This window comes from Spermophilus citellus (genome assembly GCF_964194105.1).
Source record: "Spermophilus citellus genome assembly, chromosome: 2".
Taxonomy (NCBI): Eukaryota; Metazoa; Chordata; class Mammalia; order Rodentia; family Sciuridae; genus Spermophilus; species Spermophilus citellus.
This window is the reverse complement of record NC_138183.1, coordinates 15,466,809-15,491,909: the sequence shown is the minus strand read 5'-3', so window position 1 is coordinate 15,491,909 and position 25,101 is coordinate 15,466,809.

Below are 25,101 nucleotides of genomic sequence, written 5' to 3'. Positions count from 1 at the left end.
TGAATTAACTTCTTTCAAGCTCCCAAGTATAAAAGGAATGGAACAGTATGGCCCGGGTGAGGCCTGATCAGCACTGAGTAGACAGGAATCACACTTTAGACATTATACTATTGACACAACCTAGAATTATGGTGTCTAGCAACCATAGCTCACTGCTATAGAAACCAAAACCCTCCAGCCCATTTCCATGTATTCCTAAATACATGATGCTTCTCCCATCTATACCTGAAAGATTCTTTTAAAAAAAAATTCAAGGACTTTCCTCAGCAAGTGTTTTCAGAGGGCTGTGTGTTTGGATGCCTGGTTTAGTGGCCACCTACCTTTGAGAAAGCTGCTTTTCTGGATTTGCGTCATTTTCGTGATGAATAAGGCATGGAGAATCACTCTCAGCTGGTAGCGATATTCATAGACTTTCCAGATTGGAAGAGACCTTAAAAGACCGTCTCATCCCTCCTCCTGTTGTCAAGCATGATGATATCTACACCCATCCTCTTCAGAGAGAGAGGGTAGCAGCTGTCACCAATCTACCCAGATCCCCAGGCTGTCCCTCTGTGACCCAGCCTCAGGTTAGCATATTCCCGTTGATTAAGAGTTTTGAGAGCCTTGGATGAATGCACTATTGAAATTAGCAGGAAGTAGTGGAAATAATTTGCCTGCACTCAGCGTCTTCTGCCGATAGCATCTGCCAAACTAGTGAGATTGCGGGCAGGCAGAGACGCTGTGCGCACCATGGGTGCTGAGGGGGCTTGGAGCTCCCTGCACCCCAGGCAGATAATTACGCACTCCCAGTCCTCCACTTGGAGAGGAGGCTATGAATAGCGCTCCACCTCACCATGTGCTGCCCATAACCCAGGAAGGTAAAGATTTCTGAAGAAAGTAGGTCAGCGTAGTTCCTAGAGAGAGGGTCACTTCCCCTATTGCCTAGGCTAGTCCCAAGACCGAGAGTCTCTTACTGAGAAGAGACTGGCATTGCTCTACACGGGGTGGAGGGGGTTCTCTTTCTCACTCTTACTACTCATGTCAATTTCTTATATTTTTGCCAGAGAGTAGCACAGAATTGGAAGCAAGATGTGGGTCATGAAATTCCAAAATTGGCCCTTGAATTATGAGATTGCAGAAAGCATTACTTACCCCGAGATGCATATTAATTACCGTGTCAGTTTTAACAAGCATGCCTGAAAATTTTTTGAGACTCTTCCCCCCAGGAGACGGTGCTTCATTTCGCCTCCCTCTGAGGGTAGGCAGGACTTACTGATTTGCTTCTAACAGTTGGAGTGTGACAAGGGAGAAGTAGTAACTTTGCAATGGAGGAAACTGGCAGACAGGACCTCAGCCAGACAAAGTTAACAGCCATGGTAAGTAACATGGTATTATGGACTTGGAACTGGCTTTGTAGATGCAACTTATATAGCTATAGTATTTCCATGTGGGGTAGAGGCCCATGCTTGAGCTTTTCAATGCTGGGCTTTTGGTGTGTTGTGTCTTTGAGCAGGTGAGACACACAATATGCATGTCTAGCATTCATTGCCATTTGATTCACATATTGAGATTTAGGATGTCCCCCGATCACAGAATTCCAAAGGACCCACAGTGCAGAGGAGTTCAGTGAGACCCAGAGCAAGTACCAGGTAAAATTTAACACATTCGCTTACATCTAGGATTGAATATGCAGGGACACTGACATCCCTTAGAAGTCATTCTTCCTTTGGAACTTGCTTTGAATGCAGAAGCAAGGTGAGGGTGTTCTATGAGACATCAATGAACATGAAACTCTGTTCCATCCTTTCCTACTCCTGTTACTTCCTCTTACAACCCACTGCTTATGCTGAAGAGAGAGAGAGACAGAAAGAAGGGAAATGAAATGTAGGACACTCCATGTTCCTTTCGGTGTTAGTCCTTTCTTTTTCATCAGTAAACCAAAGGTAGAAAATGTTAGTAGAGTGTGTGCCTGTTAAGAAGCAACAGAAAAATAGTCGATTTAGTTTTGCACAGCATCTTTGCTGGTTTGGTAAGAACAAAATGCATACAAGCGCAAACTTCAAAATACAAAATTGTGTAATTTTGGTACTACTGCATGAGTTAATGCTCCTATATTCCCATTTAAAACTGTCATTGCACAATGCAAAGATGAATGATAAAATTCATGCTAATAATTTCAAATGCTGTTTTTTTCTTTATTTAGAATGGCATTAAATAGCAAATAAAAATCAACATGACAAGTTGAGAGAGAAATTGTTGAGGGAAAGGAAATGCTTTGTATTACAGTAACTTTACATTTTTCCCCCTGATGTTTGAACAGGAAATTTCACATTTTCCTTTTGCACTCGTCTCCAAAATCTATGTGCCTAGACTCACATGCACCTCTGAAATCGCGTGATCACCTCTTTGATATCCCTTCCAAAAATACTTAACTACAGCTTAAGTAAGTGGCAGACAAATCTAAATTGGTGGATATTCTTAAAATACCTGAAAAGTAGTCTTCACATCATCAAGGTCACAGAGGCAAAAAAAGACCAAGCATTTGTTGTAGATTAGAAATTAGGGAGAAATGACGACCCAACATAACAGTGTATCCTCAAAGACATTCTGGGACAGAAAGTGAACATCAATTGAAAGACTAATGAAATCCAAATAAAGTCTTTTTTTTTTTAGTTAATAAAATTGTATTTGTGTTCATATCTTAGTTACAGGTATGCAGGTTGTTATCATTAGAAGCTGGCTGGCAGTGTACAGACACTATGTACTCTCTTAGCAACTCTTCTGTAAGTCTAAAACAATTTCAAAACAGCAAGTGTCTTTCCTAAGCATTTATCCCAGGTCCACCCTGGGCAGAAGCCAATTGTGGATGTGTTCATGAACATATTCTTTAATCCTCACACCAGCATGATAATGCATGAGCTCTGTTTTATAATAAACTCAGAGCACCACAGGGACCATCTGTTTTGGTCAGCTTTTTCCGCTGCTGTGACCAAAAGGCCTGTCAAGAACAATTAGAGGAGGAAGAGCTTATTTGAGGGCTCACAGTTTTAGAAGTCTCAGTCCATAGAAGGCCAGTACCATTCCTGGCGGCTTCAGGAAAGGCAGAACAGCTTGGAGGGAAAGTGTGGCAGAGGAAAGCTGCTCAGAACATCACATCAGAAAGAAGACAGACAGAGAGACGACAGAGACAGAGAGACAATAAGGACAAAATACATACCTCAAGGCATGCCCCCAGGGACCAGAGATCCATAGCCTCCACCCATACCCCACTTGCCTACAGTTATCACCAAGTCAATCTCTGATTAAGAGATTAATGCACTGTTTAGGTTAAACCCCTTATAACCCAGTCATTTCATCTCTGAACCTCCTTGCATTGTCTCACGTATGAACTTTGTTTCTTTGTGCTCCAACCTTATTATCTGTCCCTCCTTGTCTCCCCAGTAAAATCTGGTCATGAGCCTTATAAACCAGGGTCTCACTTATCTTGCTTCAGTGCCAGAATTATATTATTTTGCACCATATTGCTTTACACATGAAACTTCTCTCTAAATTTAGCTTCTCTCTGATCAGTAAGCACAGTCTATATTTTCTCGGCTTTATAGCCAGATTCATATTACTCCCACTGCCTACCTTTTTCTTCTCTGTTCACTCGAAATTTCCACAAACCCAAATCTTACTTGATCTTCATGGCCCAGCTCCAGTGTTCATTTTTCATTTATACTTCTTTCATCTTTCTTTGGAACGTGGTCTCCTTCCCTTTCCTTAAATTCTACACCCTTATGTGAAATTGTATGTGATTAATAATAACAGAAAATGATAACAATATGGTTCAGCATTTACCAGTTTGGAGCACTGCCCTAAGTTTTGTATACTTATTACCTTGTTGAATCCTGATAATAGTCCTATGAGGTAGATGTAATTGCGATCTCTATTTTATATATAAAAAACGGAGGCTTGACACCTGTAATTAAATAATCCAAAGTCATAGAGCTACCCATATTACCATAAAGTTACATATTTTCTGAATAAAAGAATTATTTTCTTAAATATTTAACTGGCAAAATTTATTCAAGGTGTAAACCGTGCCGATTTGATGTATGCATACACTGTGTAATAATTACAACTTTTTAAATTAACATCTACCACTACTCCAGAATTCATATTTTTGATTTTTTGTTTTTTTCTTTTCAGAGTTCACATTTGTGGTGGAGACACAAAATCTGCTTCCTTATCAAATTTCAGGTAAACAATATAGCATTAATAACTATAGTCACCACGTTGTATTTTAAATCCCCAAAACTTATTCAAATCATAACTGGAAGTTTGTACCCTTTGACCAACATCTCTCCATTTTCCATATCTACCTACAAACAACCATTTTTATGTCTGCTTCTATGAGCTCAGTGTTTTTTAGATTCCTTAAAGGCCAACTGATTCAATCAGACACCCAATGCTTGGATTGATTGATTGACACATATGGAGAAACTTAAACCCAGAGAGCTGAAATTGTCTTGTGTCAGGTCACCAAACAAATCCCTACTAGAGAGGCAATATATCCCACCATTCCAACACAGGACATTCTCCAACATGGCGGGCTGCAGCCTCATATATTTTTGCCGTATGAGTATCCTCAGCTTACCAGGGTCATTGGCAGAAAATCAAAGCAAGTAAAGGATAGTTCACAAACTATCTTTGCTTTGCATCCAAATTTATGATTTATGGCAATGGGCCCCAGTTCGTAGTTCCCAGTCTAGAAGCATCAGTATCACCTGGAAACATATTTGAAGTGTGTATTATTGGGTCTTATCCCAGACTAACTAAATGAGTATCTCTGGGGGGTTGGGGCTCTGGAAGCTGCCTTCCAGTCAATTTTGCTATTGGCTAAAGTTTGAGAACTACTATACTAGGGCAGGTTCTAAGGCACAGATCAAGATGTATGTTACCAATGGCAACAATTCTGTCAGTGCTGGGCTCTTCTAGTTGCATTGTTTGTTTTGTTAGACACCTGGTTTTCTCGTCCTTAATAGACATATTCATCCATTAGCATCTGAGTTGGGAGGAACAGGTGAGAGGAGCATTTGCAGCTGAAGCAGGGTCAGCTTCTTGGCTGTGGCTCCCTCAGATCTATTCTTCTCTTCCCTTTTGGGTGAGACTTGCCATATGGGTTCTCAGTATCAAAAGGTTAATGCAGGAAATATGAGGGATTCCTTTTATGGGTTTCAGAAACTTTTATATATTCTTCCGGCTTTTTTTTTTTTTTTAATGCAGCTGTGCCTTGATTTTCTTACCCTAACATGGTCGATGATTGAATCGTGTTTCAAATTATTTATTTCCCTGTAATAGGATTTAATCCACATTCTTTGCTTTTGCAATGCCTCCCTCTGTTGCAGTAATCTGCTTCTCTGCCCCACTGATGTTGATGTTGTCAGAATGACTTGGTTTGATCAATGTAATATTAGCAGATGTGACATGAGGCTTTAAACTCACTAGTACTCCATTTCTGTCTTAGTCCATTTAGGCTGATACAACTAAAATACAGTGACTAGGTGGCTTAAATAATATACATATATTTTCACACTTTCAGAGGCTGCGAAGATCAAGGTGCTAGTGTATCTGGTGATTGGTAAAGCACTAGTTTGCAGCTGGCTGCCTGCTTATTACATCCCATGTGACAGAGAGAGAGAGAGAGAGAGAGAGAGAGAGAGAGAGAGAGAGAGAGAGAAGAGGAATCAAGCTTTCTAGTGCCTCTTCTTATAAGAACACTAATCTTATTGTAAGAGCCCTACTCTGATGACCTAACTATCTCCTGAAGGTCCTATCTCCTAATACTATCATATTAAGGATTAGAGTTTCAGCTTATGAAACTTAGGGGGGCATAAATACTCAGTTCAGTCCATAATGCATATCATATAACTATTAATATCCTAGACTCATGGTTTTGATTTGCAGTATCCCCCCTCACATACCACTCACACACAAAGCTCATGTGTTAGGCAATGCAGAGGTGAAAAGACTGGTTTATGAAGGCTCTGGTCTCATCCGTAGACTAATCCATTTAATATATTAATTACTTGAAGGGACTATCAGGTGGTAACTATAGGCAGGCAGGGCATGGCTAGAAGGAGTATTCACTGGGTCAGAGTCCTTGGTGACTGTATCTGTCCCAGTACCCCTTCTCCTCTATTTCTCTACTTTGTGACTGGCATGAGCTGAGCCACTTTCCTCTCCCTCAACTTTCTGCCATAATGCTCCATCTTTACTCAGGTCCAGAGCAATGAAATTGTCCTAATTTGGACTGATAACTCTGAAACTGAGCCCCAAACAAACTTTTCCTCCTCTAAGTTATTCTTGTCAGGTATTTTGGTCACAATGAAAAGCTAACAACACAACCCACCCTTAGAAGAGCGCGCTATCACAAAGGAAAGCATGGGGCGTCTGGATCATGCCCGAAGTTGGGCGCAAGTGGTCCCAGCTGAACCACAGCCAACTCAAAGGGACATGAGCAAGAAAATAAATTTCCTAAGTCATTGAGCTTTGGATGTGTGTTGCTATCCGTAACTAAGATGGTCTCAGGACCTACTGCAACTAAACCTCACAAGAGAAGAAAAATAAAACTTGTCCCAGGCTCCTCCATAAAGAAATCTTAGAATTTGATCAAGATGATGATAATCATCATCATCATCATTATCATCATCATCATCATCATCTGAGAATGTAGAAGTTGAGGAAAGACCATTGTTCCCACAACTAAAACTGACAGAACTATCGTATAAATGTTAAAGAAACTGGAGAATTACAGATGCCAATAAGAAATCAAAGGATTAAATTCCAAAAAGAGTTGAACCCTTCCTACCTGAGTAGAGAAGAGGGGCTGCTTTCTTTTCTGGCAGCTTCTACCATGTCTACTCATGAGTAGAAAATTCCACCTTCCTTAAGTAGAGGATCTTGTATGGATCAAGGATAAACAAAACAAACAAACAAAAACCCCACAAAACCCATTTACTGTCATATGACCTTGTGTGACAAATTGGATTGAAATTTATGGGACCCCATCCCACCCCACCCCACCCCACCCCAGCCAACCAAACGGTACAGTTCTTCTCAACATCTATTCTTCCCTGCATGAAGTGTTCTGGATGAATGGTCAAATTGAAGGCGACTCAGCTCTGGGATGGAAGGAGAGCAATCTCTCTTCATATTGGGATTCTCAGAGTTCTGTCCTACAGGAGAAGGAGGTCAGTAGTACACATAGGATGTATCCTGACCACAGACATTCAAAACCAGTGGTGAAGAAAAAGTAAATAAAGCTGCAATCCAGAGGTGACCAAACTCACCTCATGGTTAAATTTAATTGACATTAGCATCTCTTCCTCTAGTTCACTGACTTAGTAACAGATTTGCCCTGTGGGATAAAATAACATACTTTCTGTAATTGCTATAGTTGTATAAAACCAGCATCTAGCATGCAGTGAAATGTCATGCTATGCAAAGGAATAGTAAACTATTACCCATAAACAAGAGGGGACAAGAATCAAACAAAAAGGAGACCTAGATACTGGGTTTAGCAGAGAATGACCTTTAAAAAACTATTGTAAAAATGAAGGGAATTTAGAAGAAAGTAAAAAAAAAATAGATTTGAGAGCACAGAAATTACACGAGGAAAAATAATCTCTAAAACAGATGCAAAGAAATATTCTTAAGCTGAATGTACAGTATCTAAAACTAGGAATTAATTGGGTAGGACTAACAGCAGACCTGACTCACCTGAATAAAGGAACAGTGAATTCAAGGACAAATCAATAGAAATTATCCAACTTGAAACCCACAGAGGTAAAAAATAATGAAAAAGACACACGTGGAGCAGTACAAATGATATAATTGGAGTCCCAGAAGGAGACAATAGGACAGAAGAAATATTAGAAGAGATAATGATCAAGGAGTTTCCAAAATTGATGAAATAGACCAAACCATAGATTCAAGAGTATGTTTGAAACCCAACCAAGTTGAAGGTAATCTTAGCCAATTTCAAGGTGCCAGAGATGATCCCTGGGAATCTAATTTCCCCTTGCACCTGAAATCACAGTTATGGGTTGACATTCTGACTCCAGTGGTTCTCAAATTGACTTAGGGCACCCTTGCTGTGCTGAGGAAACCCTACATGGGAGGTGCCAATGCCTCTGTTACTATTGAGCTCAGACTAATCTGAGTCCGCATAAGGGAAGTGGTGATTGACTTTATGTCCACCTGACCCAAAGGCAATCCTTTCATACATGGCCAGTAATGCCTGATTTGCCGTGAAGCTAAGTTACTGCCCACTTGGAATGCATTCAATGACGTTGGCAAACCACCTGGAAGGGGAACATTGAAAGGACTAGTTCATCTAAAACAAAAGAAACATGAAACATTAGTTTGGGAGATGGAAGGACAGCAGGGTAAGGAGGCCATGGTAGCCTCAGGGAGAGGGTCCATGGGGCCACCCCTAATTACTCATTCATTCAACCTGTGCTAGATGCAGAGCATTAGATTATATTGGAAGACCAACAGCAAATGCTTCTGAGGTTTCTCTTGTCTTTGATGCCACAAACAAAGCTGTGATGGTACTTCTTCAGGCCAACCTGATTGGCTCCATGGTCTGTTTCTGCCTGAGACCCAATTCTGCCATACATAGTCCACTGCATTGCTTCTCTGCCATGAGGTCCTGCTTTGGTTTGGATCTTGCATGTCCCTCAAAGGCCTATGTATTAAACCTATCAGTCCCCAAGGTGGTGCAATTGGGAGGTGGTAGACTTTGGGAAGTGGGGCTGAAAGTCATTGAAAGGTGACTTCAAAGGGGATCATAGGCCCCCAACCCTTACTCTTCCTCCCTTTTGCTTCCTATCCATGAGCTGAGCAGTTTTGCCCATCATGTGCTCTTGCCATCATGTGCTCCCTCACTACGGGCCCAAAGCAACGGGGCCAACCGATCATGAACTGGAACCTTCAAAACTGTGAGTCATCTTTCCTCAGGTCCTGAGGATTATGGCCCCTTCCTGCACTACCTCACTCCTATATTACCATCCACACCAAACTCCTAAGTCCTTTTTCAGGGAATACTTGTCAGGAGTTTGGTCAAATCAACAAACATTAACTGAACACCAATAGTGTGCAAACCACTGTGCTACTTGAAGTCAACAGATACAGAAAATAAATTCCATTTGTATGAGAACTTGAGGCACCCGAGGGGGCTTTGCTGATGAAGAATTCTGAGGCTTTTTCCAAGCATTATGTTAAGGAATGCTGTGATTGATCATCAGTGTCTGCAAGGAATGAAGGAGAGGCCGACAGCACGTTGCATACTTGCCATTCTAGCTGCAGGAGATATAAATACGTATTAAGGGAACTCTTGTCCCAAAGAGTCTCTCAATCTAATGGGAAAGACAGACAAATACATAAATAGCTAAACCACAAGACACACAAGCTGACAGTGAAATATTAACAAGGTTCTATGATAATGTTTTGGGAAAAAATATAGTTTGACAGTGAGGATTGAGAAAAGTCTTATAGAGCTGGATTTTAAATAGAATTAAATCATCTGTGAGCCCTGTGAAAATAACAACTGCAAATGGCTTCTGGCTATTTGACTTTGTGTCACCATTTCTTTTTACTTTTGAAAATCCAGCATTTCATTTTGGACTTTGTGTTTTATGCCTTGGTATTATTAGAGTGGGGAAGCTAATGTCAAAAGTGTGACCTCCAGATTCCTTCCATAATTCTTTTAAGACAATATTTTATAGGCATCCAACCTACACTGTGCAGGGCCCCACCTTCAACCCATCCTTTTGCACGTCAGGGTTCTGGGATCTATGCCCATGCTCCATGGATAGAAAAGAATTCCATTGGCTCACAATGTACCCATTATCATAACATTGAGTATCAGTTGTCTTCCCTGAATTATGAGATTTTTCTTCCCACAAACCACAACACAAATGGCTTTGAAATAAAGTAATATTTATGAGTTGAATTTGTCTCCTTTTTTTTTTTTTTTTTTTTTTTTGGACCCCAGAGGCTGTTGAGATACAGGTATGGCAGTCAAAAGAAGCTGTACTCTCAGCTCTGTGCAGGGAATCCTGGAAAATGAGTTGGGTAAAGAGGGGAGAAGAGGAGATCTGTGTTCAGATTCTGCCTCTGCTTTGCTCTGAGGCCTCCAGAAAAATCACATTTCCTGTGGGTCATTATGTTTTCTTGTGCCAGGTGAGACAGTTGGAGAAGACCATCTCGATGCACTACTCTGTCATTAATTTCAATTTTGTTTATAAAGACTTAACTATCAGATAGGGAGCAGTGGGGTGAGAGGTAAGAATCAGACATTGGGAAGCTGATTCAAGTCATCTTCCTTGCACTAGGAGTTAAAGCAGCTCTTCCTTTTCCTTGTCTATAGAGCCCAGGATCTGAAGGTTTTGTAGGAGCCCAGTTTCAGGCAGGAGGAAATGGAACAGAGAGATCTGTGTCTCAATCTACTCATAAGTCAGCCCCAGTCAGCCACTGGACTGACCATAGGGCAAAAAGGGAGTGCCATACTGGAACACGGAATGTTTGACATGACAACCCTGTTGCAATCAATGTTCTGGACAGATCTAGAAAAGGAGAGAACAAATGGGCAGAGATAGAGAAAGAGGAAGCAGCTCTGTCTGTACTAGTCAATTTTGGAACCTCTCCCAAATTCAGAGCACTTCAATCAGTCATGGCCTAAGAAGTTGTCCCAAGACAACACTAGGCAATCATGTCAATTTTGAAAGCACACAATAAATAAACAATATTAAAAAACAATCAAAGCAAATTAATATGTGAATCGGTCGAAAATAATTAAGTTGCAGTCTTCTTTTGACTAATTATAGACGTATTTGGATTCAGAGAAGAAAGGTCAAATGAGATGAAGAGATTAACAAAGGGCTCCTGGATGAGGTTGGATTTGAACTGATCTTAAAGAATAGGAGAGGATATTAGAAAAAGAAGAAATAAGCTTCTGAGAGGAGGAATACTATATAGATAGATAGATAGATACACACACACACACACACACACACACACACACACATTTCAATAGGCAAATACATTAATGTTGTTACCTTAACATGAGCAAGGGCACAGAGCTGGAGCCTAACATGAATTTGGGGGAGAATAAGAAAGATAACTCTGACTTGATGAGCAAGGCATATTGAGAGGTATTTGAATGGGTAAAGTGGAGTTGGATTTTGGAAGGCCTTCAAATAAGACAGTGAAGTTTGAACTTAACCTAGAAGACTTATTAACAAGGGAGATCTATTGATCGACAATCAGGAACAGGGAGTGACAATGTGAGAGCAGGATTTTAAGAGAGAAGTCTTATGGCCCCTGTAAGAGGTATTGGCACTGGGGGCTGGCTTGCAGGTGGTTGGAGAAACTTAGCCAGAAGTATTGAAGACCTATGACACCAGGTTAGATGCTCAAAATATCTTTAAACCAAATGGATAAGAGAATGGATAGGAGAAGGACTATAGGAATGGAGATAAAATGTCAACTCAGAGAGACAATTTTGGATGACTAATCTCAATAAAAAAAATTGGATAGAGTGAATAATTTGGGGAAAAAATGTCTCTATGTTCTTGTCTACCTAAAATGACTTCCTATGTAATTTTCTTAAGAAAAATGATATATAATTCCACTTCAAAACTAGGTTTCATTGTAGTTCTAATTCAGGCAACAAAGATAAAAAGACTGACTTTCCAATGATGGTTTTTGCTCCAACCAGTGGAAGCAAGTCCAGCACAACCATGAAGCAGTTGTTCATGATGCTTCTCATCCAATTTGGCAGACTCCATCACCTGAAGTTTCCCAAAGAATTCACCTAGTTTGAGTTATGTAAGTAGAGAATTTGAAAAGGAACTGACTTCCAGAGGGCGTATTAGGTATTTTATATGCATGGACATATTTAAATCTCACATTTGCCCTGTTTGATATGACACATAACTTCCCATTTAATGGCAAAGAAAAAGCCACAGACAAAAGATGAGTCGGGCAGGGGCCCCCATTGAGCTGGTAGATGCACAGGGGTTCCAGTCTACTTTTCTCTACCATGTACTTTTCCCTCTAGAGAATGCAGACTTGCTTCCAAACCTAGGGGCATGTCTGTGCTTCGATTCTAAGCAATGTGCTGGGAATAACTTTCTCTTTCCAGTTGTTCAGGCCCCAGATTTTATAAATAAAGAGAAAAAAATTAATGAAGACATTACCGAAGAGTTCCCTATAGGAACAAAATTCCTTTCTCTAGAATGACTTGATCCAAAATAAAGTCTAAAAAGAGGACTTTTGTTCCAAAGGTGCTAATTAATATTTATTGTAAAGAGTGTGCACATCTTTTCTTTTGGGCTGCCTGCACACCCATTCCTCAGTCACTTTCACTCCCTTGTGCCCTCAATGGATAAGGGAAGAATGATCCTTGTTTTGATTGTTCTCAAGGGATTTTATGTTAAGGCTCAACTCACAGCTGGATTTAGGGGATCTGGTCTTTCTCTTATTTTAGGACATCATCTGTTGACTAGTATCACCTGGATGATATTTTGGAATGCAGCAGCAAGTCCAAATCTGGTGTCCCTTTAAGTCCTCTTCAGCTGCCTGCTTATACTTTCAGAGACTTCCAGAATGTGCATGCCCTGGTCTGCAGGGAGGAAGCAGGTAACATGGTGGCAGAGACATGTGATGAAGCGCCTAACCAGTGCACTGCAGAGGCTGAATCTGAATAAGAAAGCTTATAAGAAGTTCTATAGGATGTGTAAATGCTGAGATTCCTTAAGATCACATGCATTTCCTTCAGTTTTCCTGGGAACAATGCAGCCCAAGTGGCCAAAATACAATGGGTAATCCCTAAATGTAGAATGGAAAGGAAGATGTACACACTTTGACTGGTGAGCATGTGTGAATAGTTTGAGTGGTGGGGGAGGCATGCAGCAGGGTTTGGAGTATGATAAGATAAAGGTTTTTATTCTTAAATAAATATTAATCAACTCTTCTCTTTCTTTTATTTATTTATTTATTTATTTATTTATTTATTTATTTTTTTGGTACTGGGAATTGAACCCAGGGGTGCTTAACCACTGAGCCACACCCCCAGCCTGCCTCCCCCACCTCCCACCTTAAAAATGTTTTATTTAGAGATAGGCTCTTGCTGAGGCTGGCTTTGAACTCACAATCCTCCTGCCTCAGCTACTAGGATTAGAGGCATGCACCACCCCATCAAGCTAATTAATTCTTTTGAATGTGTTTCATGATAGGTTAGTGGTGGGAACATAGCAATGCAGACAGAGTCTAGGTTGGAGACTGGCATTAGCCATGTGACCACACCCAAGCATAGATCATGAATAGTATTTAATGAAAACAAGATCCGTGGAACTTGAGCATGTATATGGGGGTCCCTCCATGAATGGGGTCCTGACTTATCCTGTGTGGTGGGAGCCATGGTAGGCAGGAGGAACAAGACACGTGGAGGACTTGAGGAGAAAGTGATCTCTCTCTGTAAAATAAGGCCAGTGTACCTAGGGGACAGGAGAAAAGTGTCTTGACGAGAGCTGGAAAGGTGGGTGAGAACCAGTTCAGGGAGGACTTTATGGGCTACACTGAAGACTTTCATCATGACTTGAGAGAACTCACTGTGATCACTAATTTGGGGGCACCATTGACAGATTTCAGCAGAAGAGTGAAATAACCAGATTTGCAATTTTAAAAGATTAACTTAGCTATATATAAAGAACTACACTGCTGAAAACTCACGAGTGGATAATCAGTACCTGGTAAGATGTGCTGACATTCATTTGTCACCTTGTGGGTAAAATGGATAGTTATAGGGAAAGAATCAGTTTTTGTTTAGCATCTTTTACATATTACACCAGTTACTACAATGACGTTTTAGCTTTTAATTTCCATAATATCTCCATGGAGCAGATAATATTTCTGTCATTTGAAATATTAAGGAATATTTATTTTAGACAAATCTATCCATCCATCCATGTATCCATCTATGCATCCAATCATAAATACACACATTATCCACGTGCATGCATTGATCCATCCATCCATCCACCCACCTACCCACCCACCCACCCATCCATCCATCCATCCATCCATCAGCTTATTTATTCACCTACAAAATATTTTATGAGCACTTAAGTTTTCATTTTCCTTTGTTAGGCATTGAATTACATTGGTGGACAAGATATGACCCTTACCACAAAGCACTTATAATCTAGTAGAGATGCAAATCAGTACATGAGTGATTATAGGTGAGTGTAGAAAATGTTGCTAGGTAAGTGAGCCCATAGTACTTGAAAAAACAAGAACTGAATCCTCAGTCTCAGGGTGGTAGGTCAGACATCTAAACTAAGGTCTTATACCCAGTGTTTGCTAGAGTCAAATCTCAAATCTATATAGGGTAGCCTTTATCTGAGACCCATGTGCTTTTCATTTTACATGGCTATTACTATGGATTTTTGGCAAACTCTGTGAAGACAGGCGACCCTTCATGACTAAATACCGCTGGAGGTCAGCTGCAAAACACTGTGAATAAATGCACTCTAGGCCCACTTCAACCACTGGAGCTAGGTCACTCTGGAAGCTCTGGGCACTCAGGCCTCCAGAAGCACCTGCCCATGTCAGGGCTGCACTTAATAACTGTGTCCTGACGGAGGGCAGTTGGCACTTTAGCTGGTGAAAATGGCCTCTCAGACCAGATGAGAAATGAAGTGCATAGGCTGCCAGCATTTCAGAGTGTGAAAGAAAGAAATCCAGATTGTGCAAAGAAGAGTTATTAATTATAATCTCAGCTCAGGCCTAAGAGTGGGAAAAGTGCTTCTTCTGAAGATCACTTGCCTCCATGAAAAGGAGAGTACTGTCCCCTGTTCTGTACCATCTCAGAGACCCACAGGGGTTTTCCAGGCCCACATAAACACACACACACAAGCACATGTGTGCATGTTCACACACACACACACACACACACCTGCTTTACCAAGCACCGAATGTGTGCCCACCATGGCTTGCAGAATTTGCCTGCGTTATCTTACTTTGGTTCATTCCTCTGATAGCTCCTTCTTGCTATTTCTTTGTTATTGTATCTTCCCTATCAGTAGAGCAAAAAATATGGAGTCCTCTCCGCTTCACCCTCCACTTGTTTTTTTCCAGACTCTCTGCTGACTTTTAACAAGTTTAGGAAAAAGGGCAAGTTACTTAGAAAAGACACTATTTTGCATTGACATCTTTTTCCCCACTGATCTCAGGAAGGAAGCCAACATTCATGATTTGGGCCTTCGGAGGGAATTATGCTGCTTCATCCAGAGGAAGGGGAGAAGGGGTCTTTCATATTGGGAGGGGTGGAGAGAATTCCACAGGACTGAAACCTCTGCTTGCAGAGGTGACATGGCTGAGTGTCAGACCATGGCCTGGTAAGTATTGGACACCTGCATAGGAAGCCAGAGTGAGCTGCCATATCTGCATTCACTCAGGAAGACAGAGGGGCAGATCTGCTTTGAAAAGGAGAGGCCACGATCAACACCTGTAGGACCAACTGTACAGGGGACATTCACACACTGCAATGAGCTCATCACTGGATCCCTCCCCTGAATCCTCAAACTAACTCCATGCTCAAGTCAGAGGGAGGCAATAGTAGAAAGTGGTGGGGGAACTCGCATATCCCACAAACCTTCCTATGCATAACAGTGATAAACCACAAAAGTAAATCCATCCCCAGATATACACAAATACATGATCATGTGAACTCAGGATTATACACAGTGCTTCTATCGTTTACTCTTTTTTTCTTTTTCTAGTAGCTGCACGTGTGTGCATATGTGTGCAAGTGTACATATGTACATATGTGTGTGCTTATGCCTTTGTGCATCTATGTGTATGCATTAATTCAGGGACAGGGATGCTGTAGGGTCATCTGAATGATTCTATTCCAGCTGTACATGAAAGTAATGGACTTCTTAAAGGCCCAAATTAACATTATCGAGTGGCATAGAAAAAGGAGAGAGAGGGAGGGAGGAAGACAGCCAGCAAGTAAAGCCTCCTTGATTAGGAGCCAGGATGTCTTTTACCGTATGCAACATCAAGGCCAAGCTAAAAGCAGAGGCAACTTGGGCGACTGCCTGCTTGGCGTATTGGAAATCTCCCCTCCACCCCAAGATCTCCCTTCAGCAATTCTTCAGCGCCCTGGATCTTCTCCCACATGTCACTCTTTGTGTTTAGGCAAAGTGCTTATATTCCAGCAGGGAAGAAAGGGAAATGCTTATTTATTAACTCTTTACCATGTAGTGAATTAGTTACAACTTAAGCCTAGAGATGGGGTCGAATTTTATTTGCACCACTGACTATCTAAATGATTTGAGCAATTCTCTCTCTCTCTCTCTCTCTCTCTCTCTCTCTCCTCTCCAATTCCATCTTCTCATTTATATAAATGGTTTTGTTACTTGGGGCTGGTTTTTGGTTTTGTTGTCATTTTATGCTATATTATTATACTACATACAAAGTGTATGTTTATATACCCTCTGGGGTATGTAGACTATAGAATTGTGGATAGAATTCAATGAGGAGGTGCAAGTAGAGTGGACAGCTCAGTCAATACCACCGTCATCATCATCACTGCCATCAGCAGCAGTGTCACCTGTCACTCACTCATATCCTACAGAACTTGTGCCTGTCAGTTGACCAGCTTTGCTTGTGGGTAATCATGGAAGATGAGCAACAGGATGGATGTGTTTTGATGGAGACAGAGAGTGGAGCTCTGGCAAAGGCCAGGGGATTTTCATCAGGAAAAGCAGAGCTGAGTGGAGACGTGAGTCAATGATATTGGAAGGGTCAGGCCTCATGTGTGTGGGTGTCAGGATAAATGGACCTGCAAGACAAAGTCCCTTCAGCCTCCTCAAGCTTAATCAAAGAAGGTGGCTGCAGAAGTCGGTCAGATGCCTCCAGGACAGCCCCACTCTGGGTTCTCACCGGATCCTCCAATTCTTGCAACCCAAGAGCTCCAAGAGACTTCGGCATCTGCAGGACCAATCCTTTCATGGTCCAGAAGAAAACAGTGCAGTTCAGAGAAGAAGGAAGATGGTCCAAAGTCACCCAACAGGCTAGCCTCGGAGTTGGGACAGGAGCTCAGCTTGTGGGAGACCCACTCCAGAGCACACTCCAACGCCACGTTGTCACAAATCAAATTCCAGGAGTAGCCTGTGACAGAGATACTCATCCCATCACATCGGTTCCCTTGCAGCTTGCCTTAGTCCTGCTCCTGCTCCTAGCTAACTGGGACTCTGAGGGGGACCATCCTCCTCTGGAGTTTGTAATTGGGTGGCTGCTCTGAATGGTTTCTGAGGTCTCTTTAGCTTTGATGTGTTCCCCCAGCTCACACGTCACGGAGGTTGTCAGATGTCCGAGTAGGAGGAGGATGCAGCATGACAGGTGGCGTCCCTGACTCTGGAGGGGGACTTGGCAGAGTTGCCTCCCTTAATGGGGATGGGGCGGGTGGGGGCCGGCAGGAGGATCTGCCCACTTTGGACAAAAGCTGACTCACCCAGTGGAGGAGGGAGGGACCCCAGTCAGCAGCATGGGACGCCACAGAGATGTTTGCGATCTTCTAAGCCCTGGCCCACCAGGCCTCCACCGTGCACAAAAGCCTGGAGATGACTCAGGCAAACCCGAAACTTTAGTTCACAATGTTCTTCCCGAGATTCAAGGAGGACACACTGTTTGAGATAAAAATAATTTGGGATTATTCAGCAAGATTTAATGACTCAGTTCTGGCACAGCCAGAGGGGTCTTCCTAAAATAAAAACTGGGTTATGGCATTTCCTCACTTAGAATCTTCCAGGGACTTCCACAGCAAGCCTCTGCTGTCTCTCTGGCCTCCTTAGGGCCCCTCTACCCCCATCATTGCTACTCTCCATTCACACTGGTCCCATCCCTTTCTCCAAGGACCCAGCTCTGCCCTCCTCTTTGCATGAGAGGAATTCTGCTCTCTTTACTTCTCTATCACCCATTGCTGACCTTCCTTGAGGCCTCTGGTTCAATGTGATGTGATCAAAAAAACACATTTCTTACTCCTCCCCAGTCTCAGTTATGACCCCTTCTGATATTCTTGCTCATAACATCATCTTTTCCCTCTCAGCCTGCACCTCGGTTTATAATTACTTATTTGTTTGGGCCACCTTGTGGTTCCCCATCCTCTGTTAAGACAACGAATCACCTTGATTCTTTTCATTCCTGAAATGCCAGTCCAGAACACAGCACTGGCCTGAAAAATAGTGAACCCTGAGGGTTTTTTTGTTTGCTTGTTTGTTTTAAAGAAAAGATATACAATCATGGATTCCACATACCAGCAAGAAGTGTCATAAAGTGGGCTATGTCCACAGTTCTTTCAGAAGTGCCTGGGGGACCTGTGCATTTACGTAAATCAGTGCTTGGTATACCTGTCCAAGGAAAAGCTGCTCCAGTCCCAGACAATTTAGTAACTGATGAACCGAGGAGAGAGCCTCCAACCCAGTAGTTTCAAATTCTTTTTTAGAAGCCAGCCTGCTTCCTAGTCAAAGCTTTGTTCAAATCTAAGTCCATAAGCCATACGGAATTTCAAGTTTCTGGCTAATATGGTGGCTTCAGGCACAGGGGAAGGATTCCTGTAATCTATACTCTCCCCTGGTGTCCCACTGAAGGTGGGAGAGCGGGCAGGGCTCACCGGGGATGTAGGCGATGGGGTGCGAGCACATACTGTCTGTGGAGAACTCAAAAACAATAACATGATCAATAAACAACAAGCATAAAACAATAATAAGATCAACTAAAATTCATTCTGATTTTATTAGGTTATTCTAGACGATGTCAATGATAACATCCTCTTCGCTGCCAGGGTAGCAGCCTCTCCCCACACGCAATACTTGTGTGCTGTGGATCCCCAAGGCTTTCCCCTATGAAATTCGTATTCAAAGCCCCCATGAAAAAAAGGAGCTAATTTGTTGAGATTGTACGAGTGCCCATGTTGGGCAACCTCAGAAAAAGGGCACACAAATGACGTTTAAGTCTACTTATGGGGACAGGAGCTCAGGAGGCCTTACTGTTACCTTTCTGGATATCCCCAGTACAGAAGCTTGCCTCATTGGAAGACAGGATTGAAGAGAGATCCATGGCAAAAAGTGGCACCAGACAACCTGGATTCAACCCCAGCTGTGACCTTTACTTGTATATTTAGCATGGAAACTCACTCGGCCTCTTTGAGCCTAAGTCCTCATCTACAAAACAGGGGTAATAAAAGACCTACCTTAGAGTATTGTTTTGACAATTAGTCATGGTAGCCTAGGCTAAGTGTTTGGCCAGAGAGTCACCACTAGTACATGTAAACTTGAATACTTGTTTGAAACTTACATACTCCATGTCATCTTTATTTTGATGCCAAGTTGTCAGTTGCTGGGGAAATACATATGGTACCAGGATATCTCATCTGGGAATGCTATTTGGTAGGGCATGAATGTATGAAATGCTGAGACCCACATGACTCCTAGGAGTATCTGATGGAAATACTAAAATAAATAAATAAATAAATAAACGAATAAATAAATAAATAAAAATAACATGAAGATTTACACGTGGTTTCCTAGACCTGATAACTCAATGATGCAGCTGAAGGAGAGGGTTTGGGATTGCTCTTGCTCCCAGGACAGGGCCAAAAGCAAATATTGATAAACTAACAATGAAAAGTAAAAGTTTTCTTCTTAGATCTGGGTTTGAGATGCTGGTTTTTCTTCTCTGCAGTGCAGGGCATAAAAAATTCCTTTGGACCAGTCTAATTTCCTTTTTTCTTACTAACCCTGAAACTCCAGTAAGATCTGAGCATCTTCGGGCTGTTAGAAGCAGAAACATTACGTTGAACAGTACATCCTGCAAATGCATCTATGACCCTGTGTTGATAGAGAGAGAAAGGAGATAGGAATTGGCCTAAGCTTCATGGCTACCAAGGGCCTGGCCCTGTATAAATAAACATTTCTTCCCTGCAATAATCTTTCAAGATATTCCCATTTGTTGATTTGAAATTTGATGTGCCAGAGGTAAAGCAATTTGTCCAAGGTGACATAACTTAGAATAGAGAAAATATCAAAACCCAGGTCCAGGAGAATCTGAAGTCTTCACTATTTTTTTCTGGGCCACTCAGTTGCCCTTTGTATATTATGTTTCTAAAGCATTAATCTATTCATTATTAAGACAGCCTTGGGAGGTAGGGGACATAACATTCATTTTAAAAGAGGAAACATAGCTCTAAGGAGACAACTGTGATTATCCATTGTTGCATAACAGTTCTGAGGGCACAGCTCAAACTAAGAGGTGCAAAGTCCATTGGTGCTAAAGCTCATTGTGTGGGGGAAGATCTCAAATCCTTTGTAATTCCCTAACATCTTTCCTGCAAAAGGTGGGGAAAAGATCAGGGAGTTTAAGCAAATTTTCTAAGCCTATGTAGTAAAACATTTCTTCATTTTTCATCTGTAGGACTTTCAAAAACCTTCTTTAATTAGCAGTTTCAATGTTTTCAGAAACAACAGCCCCGTTTTGGATCCTTGTGGCATTAACGCTCTGGTGGAATTTTCCACTGACTGAGTAAAACTGACTTGTGAGTGACAACATCCTCCCACCTAGAACTTGGGACAGGCCTAGAATTCAAGTTCTAGGCACTGCTATGAAATTGATGAGCCCTAGCATCTGGGGGCTGGGCAGTCATGCCTTATGTGGGCAGGTCCCCATGATGAAGCCCACCTCTGAGAGCCCAAGGGTGCATTCTGCTCTAATTGCAAAAAAGCAGCACACACAGGAACCCACTCTGTCCTTCAGGCTCTAGCTAAGCAGCAACGTTCCAGCCCTAGAACACATTAGTCATGGCGATGACTACGGATGACTTGAAGCAGTACAAAACATAGCACAGGATGGTAGAGAAGCCCCTGGCAATTGTCCATGCCAGACTTAATAATTTCTTGATAAGGAAACAGAGGCCCAGAGGGCATCAGTGACTCTGGGAGCTGAGTGGAACTCCTGAACTCTCACGTGTGTGGGGGTGTTACAAGAAAGCTGCTCAGCTCCCACCCATCACATGCACATGCCACCTGGCCACTGCAGTCATATTCATTCATTCACTCATGGGGCAAATGCATAAAGAGTGCCTACCCATGCCAACACGGTCCTGGGTGTGGATATACAATAGGAAATAAAGTCTCTCCTCCCATGGAGCCTGGACTTTGACTCTTCTGTGAAGCCTGCACAGATCACCCCAGATATACATAGCTCATCTTTCCATAATATTTATGGCCCACAAGACCAAGAACTTGGTCATGTTTCAGCCTTATTATTTTGATTTTATTAGTGAATGTTAATTATACAGAATCATGACCTATTGGCACAGGCATATAATATCCATTGTGTGTCTTGATTATTTAAGGGAGTGAGTCAGCCATCCACAAACTCTTGCCCATCATTTTCTATGTTCCAGGTCCTATGTTGGCATGTCCAAGTGCTGATGAGCGCTAAGCTTCTCTGTGCATGTGTTTCTTCTTCTTAAACCTAGTTTGAACTCTTTGACAATGATAAGAGACGATATGTCATGTCCACATTTATTGGCAACCACTGTGAAATTTCGAGGATGGATGGAGGTTCCAAAGTCATATCACAAGATGTTTGGGAGAAGAGATGCTGTAGCAGGGAGGGTGGTGAGAAGCCACTGCAACAGTCCAGACAAGAGGTACCACTTGACCCACATCCCCAGGAACACCCGCCATTCCTTACCGTGGCCAGCAACGCCTGCTCTGCTGACCTCCTTTTCTATTGCTCTCCCCTTGCTCCCTGTACTTCAGTCAGACCACCCTCCACCCTTATCCTGGATTGTCCCCCAAATCTCAGGACCTTGGCACTAGCTTTTCTCTGCCTGCAATACAGATGCTCTTTGATTTCTGATGGGGTTACCTCCCAATACCCATGATAAGTTGAAAACACCTTAAGTGGAAAATAATTTAACATGTGCACTAACCCACCAAACATCATAACTTAGCAAAATAGTGCACTGTGAACTCTTAATTGCTTACTTATTGATTGCATGGCTGACTGGGAGCTGGGCCTTGCAACTGCTGCTCAGCGTCATGAAAGAGTATCTGCCATGGACTGCTAGCAAGGAATAGATCAAATTCCAAAGTTCAAAGTATGGTTTCTGCTGAGTGCATATCACTTTCACATCACTGAAAGTCCAAAAATTTTAAGTCAGACCATGATAAGGCAAGTACTGCCTTGCACTTGTCTCCCAGATATCTATGTGGGTCGGTTACTTATTTCACTCAAGTCTTACCCAGATGTTACCAATTTATACAAAGTGATTTCCAATCATTTTTTAATCCACTTATCCTGATTTATTCTACCTTTTGTGATAATGTAGCCTTATTTGTCTATTTCTTAATTGTATATTTTTTGAGGGTGGGGAACTTATTTTCACTCAGATCTATGACTTTAGTGCCTATCCATCAATTAGCATTTGTGAATAATTTGCTCAAGGAAAGATTGGATGTACAGTTTTCCTTTATCCCCAAATCACAGCAATTTCTCATCGACGAAGGCAATTTGGGATGGAACAAAAACAATAAATGTTTCCTATCCTTGAACATCTTACAAAATAACCTGTAAAATACCTGCACAAATGTGAGCTCTGAGAGTCATGACACAATCAGAGAATTTTGTTGTGATAAAATATCCACTTGAGTCCAGAGCATCTTGGAGTCAGAGGGAGGGTTGGGAATAAGACTTTTGAGGACAAAGACCACATCAAGCTGCCAACTGTGTGCATCTTTAATGATTTAAGACCTAGCATAGCACTGTTACATAGTAGGTACTCAATAATCACTTGATAAGTGACTGAATGAATGGCACCTATTGCTGATTCCCTTTCAACATTTTCCTGCCTGTCTTAAGCAACATGATGGGAAGCTCAGAGGCCAGCACCGAGCTGGGAGCAGTGAGAGGAGGAAAGCAAGCACACACTTTTATTTATGAAACCCATATAGACCATTTTTTTTTTCTCACAACAAGTCGTGCTCATATTATGTGGTGTTACAAACGCTGGAACAACAATACCTTGTATTTATGGAGTGCCTGCCTTGGAGGGGCTCAGACCGTTTTATAGACATGATCTCATTCATGCTGTCTCAGGTCTTCTATTCAATTACAGAATGGTTCATTGTTCCAAACGATGCAAACTATTTCTTTTAGATGCACTCTCCGAATTACCCCGTTCTCCTGTTACAGGTTCAGAGATTTACAAATCACCACCAAATGGCTCTAGCATTGCCACCGCAGAAAAGGAGGTGGGCGGAAATGGAAGTTTTCTGAATTTCTAATTTATGAACTCTTCAGATATTAGGAAGGCATTCTTTGTAACACCCATCTTAAGAATGAGGGAAAACAGACACCATGACTTAGTTGCAGCCGTATAATTTGATCATAAAGGTAGGGGAAAAAAAGAATATTAATCCTCCACAACATTAGCTGAAGCTATAAAAATAATACTTAACCTGTGTGGCCAAGATGCAGGATAATCAGCACCAGAACAGGCAGAGAAGTACAAGGTGATACAGGCATCTTCCTAGCCCAGGGTCACAGGACTGGGTTCTCCATTTGCTCTGCTATGAAATGCTTGGTGGTCTTAAATAAGCTCTTAATTTCTCTGGGCTTTGTCACCTTATCTGATAGTAGAGTAGATTGATTAGGTGATCTGCAAGTTCCCTCCCCCAGCAAGATTTCACAAGTTCATGGTTTTGCAACTACCACCACCCCGGCATTGTTACTACTGCTGCCCAGCGCCTATCCTGGGACATGGTAGGTACTTACGAAGTGCTAAGTGCAAACTAACTAGGTCTAATTTAATCAACATTTGTTGAATGTCTACTATGTTCTGAACACATAGGTGGTACTAGGGCATGGAAATTTTTTTGAAAATATCATTGTATTAGCTTTTTGTCATAGTGACAAAAATACTGGACACAAACAACTTAAAGCAGGAAAGGTTTACTTTGGGGCCAGTTTTGAAGATTTCAGTCAGTAATCTGCCAGCTCCATTGCTCTGAGCCTGAGGTAAGGCAGAACATCACGGGGAAAGAGTGTGGTGGGGAAAAGATGATCAGCTCCTGGAAGCAGGGAAGGGGGGAGAGAAACAAGAGGAAGAAGAAGAATAATGAGATGAGGAAGAGGAAGAGGAGGAGGAAGAAAAAGGGGAAAGGGGAGGAAGTGGAGAAGGAGGGGAAGCCAGGGACAAGATATAGTCCCCAAGGTCACGTCCCAGTGACCTCCTTCCTCCAACCATGACTTACCTGACTGTAGTTCCTGCGTCCTCCCAGTAATTCATTCAAATTATTAATCCATCAAATGGATTAATCCACAGATGAGGTTAGAGCCCTCATGACTCAATCACTTCTCCAAAGCCACCTCTGAACATTGATGCATTGGGGACCATGCTTTTTAACCTTGAACTTTCAGAAGGACATTCCAAATTTGACCCATAACAATAATAATGGAAGTGTCTGCCAAGCATGAAGGAATCCAAATGATTTATTCTGGATGGATACAACCTTCCTGGAAAAGATGACATGATCTGATCTTAATGACCAGTTTATGACATTCACCAGAGAGGGGAGGCAGGGAAGATAGAGTAAAAGGAAAAGCATTATAGTCAGAGGGAAGAGCATATGCAAGGACATGAGGTGTGAAGGCGATAAGGCTAAATGTAAGCATGAATTGGCAAGAATCCAGGCTGGAAAACAGATGTGAGTCACATGATCGGGAACCTCACAACCTAGGAGTGATGTCAGGCTTTGTCTCCCAGGCAACAGGTAGAGAGGAAAGGTCACCATATCAGGTGATCATATTTGATGTTCCACAAGAACACTTTACATATATTTCACTCTAAGAAAGTTTCAGACAACTTGTTGTCTCACCCTGAAGAAGCTGAGATTCAGGTAAGATGCCTCACCTGTGCAGAACCAGATGGCTTTTAGACTTTTAATGAAAGCCCATGTGATTTAACCTCTATCTAGGTAATTTAATCTCTCATCCTCT